We start from the raw sequence: 2,500 nt of genomic DNA, 5'->3' as shown, positions 1-2,500 counted from the left end.
GTTTTTTAGCAAGGTACGGAATGTATCATCAAATCTTCAATATGATTCCACGAGATCTAGTTTCATTCAAGTAACGGATTCTAGCCAATTGAAAGGATCTTCTGATCAATCCAAGGATTCTTTCGATTCCATTAGGAATGAGGATTCGAAATATCACACATTGATCAATCAAAGAGAGATTCAACAACTAAAAGAAAGATCGATTCTTTGTTGGGATCCTTCCTTTCTTCAAACGGAACGAACAGAGATAGAATCAGAGCGATTCCTTAAAATCCTTTCTGGATATTCCTCAATGTGCCGACTATTCATGGAACGTGAGAAGCAGATGAATAATCATCTGCTTCCGGAAGAAATCGAAGAATTTTTTGGGAATCCTGCAAGAGCCACTCGTTCTTTTTTCTCTGACAGATGGTCAGAACTTCATCTGGGTTCGAATCCTACTGATAGGTCTACTAGAGATCAGAAATTGTTGAAAAAAGAACAAAAGAAACATCTTGCTTTTTCCAGGCGATCGGAAAAGAAAGAAATAGTGAATTTATTCAAGATAATTATGTACTTACAAAATACCGTCTCAATTCATCCTATTTCATCCTATCGAGGATGTGATATGGTTCCAAAGGGTGAACTGGACAGTTCCAATAAGATTTCATTCTTGAACAAAAATCCATTTTGGGGTTTATTTCATCTATTCCATGACCGGAACAGGGGGAGATACACGTTACACCACGATTTTGAATCAGAAGATATATTTCAAGAAATGGCAGATCTATTCACTCTATCAATAACCGAGCCGGATCTGGTGTATCATAAGGAATTTGATTTTTCTATGGATTCCTCCGGATTGGATCAAAAACATTTCTTGAATGAGTTATTGAACTCCAGGGATGAATCGAAAAAGCACTCTTTATTGGTTCTACCTCCTCTTTTTTATGAAGAGAATGAATCTTTTTATCGAAGGATCATAAAAAAATGGGTCCAGACCTCTTGCGGAAATAATGTGGAAGATCCAAAACCTAAAATAGTTGTATTTGCTAGCAACAACATAATGGAGGCAGTCAATCAATATAGATTGATCCGAAATCTGATTCAAATCCAATATAGCACCCATGGTTACATAAGAAATGTATTGAATCGATTCAATTGCAACTTCGAATATGGAATTCAAAGGTATCAAATAGGAAATGATACTCTGAATCATCGAACTAGAATGAAATACACGATCAACCAACATTTATCAAATTTGAAAAAGAGTCAGAAGAAGTGGTTCGATCCTCTTATTTTGATTTCTCGAACGGAGAGATCTATGAATTGGGATCCTAATGTATATAGATACAAATGGTCCAATGGGAGCAAGAATTTCCAGGAACATTTGGACTATTTCATTTCTGAGCAGAATAGCCGTTTTCAAGTAGTGTTCGATCGATTACATATTAATCAATATTCGATTGATTGGTCTGAGGTTATCGACAAAAAAGATTTGTCTAAGTCACTTTGTTTATTTTTGTCCAAGTTACTTCTTTTTTTGCCCAAGTTTCTTCTCTTTTTGTCTAACTCACTTCCTTCTTTTTTATTTGTGAGTTTTGGGGGTATCCCCATTCATAGGTCCGAGATCCACATCTATGAATTGAAAGGTCCGAATGATCCACTCTGTAATCAGTTATTAGAATCAATAGGTCTTCAAATCTTTCATTTGAAAAAAAGGAAACCCTTATTATTGGATGACCAAGATACTTCCCAAAAATCGAAATTCTTGATCAATGGAGGAACAATATCACCATTTTTGTTCAATAAGATACCAAAGTGGATGATTGACTCATTCCATACTAGAAAGAATCGCAGGAAATCTTTTGATAACACAGATTCCTATTTCTCAATGATATCCCACGATCCAGACAATTGGCTGAATCCCGTGAAACCATTTCATAGAAGTTCATTGATATACTATTTTTATAAAGCAAATCGACTTCGATTCTTGAATAATCAATATCACTTCTGCTTCTATTGTAACAAAAGATTCCCTTTTTATGTGGAAAAGGCCCGTATCAATAATTATGATTTTACGTATGGACAATTCCTCAAAATCTTGTTCATTCGCAACAAAATCTTTTCTTTTTGCGATGGTCAAAAAAAACATGCTTTTTTGAAGAGAGATACTATTTCACCAATCGAGTTACAGGTATCTAACATATTGATACCTAACGATTTTCCGCAAAGTGGCGACGAAGGGTATAACTTCTACAAATCTTTCCATTTTCCAATTCGATACGATCCATTCGTTCGTGGAGCTATTTACTCGATCGCAGACATTTCTGGAACACCTCTAACAGAGGGACAAATAGTCCATTTTGAAAAAACTTATTGTCAACCTCTTTCAGATATGAATATACCTGATTCAGAAGGGAAGAACTTGTATCAGTATCTCAATTTCAATTCAAACATGGGTTGGATTCACACTCCATGTTCTGAGAAATATTTACCATCCGAAAAAAGGAAAAAACGG

The sequence above is a fragment of the Vigna unguiculata genome, unplaced genomic scaffold (genome assembly GCF_037176805.1).
Source record: "Vigna unguiculata cultivar grain cowpea cultivar isolate G323 ecotype 2 unplaced genomic scaffold, ASM3717680v1 ptg000325l, whole genome shotgun sequence".
Taxonomy (NCBI): domain Eukaryota; kingdom Viridiplantae; phylum Streptophyta; class Magnoliopsida; order Fabales; family Fabaceae; genus Vigna; species Vigna unguiculata.
Note: the sequence above shows the minus strand (reverse complement) of the source record.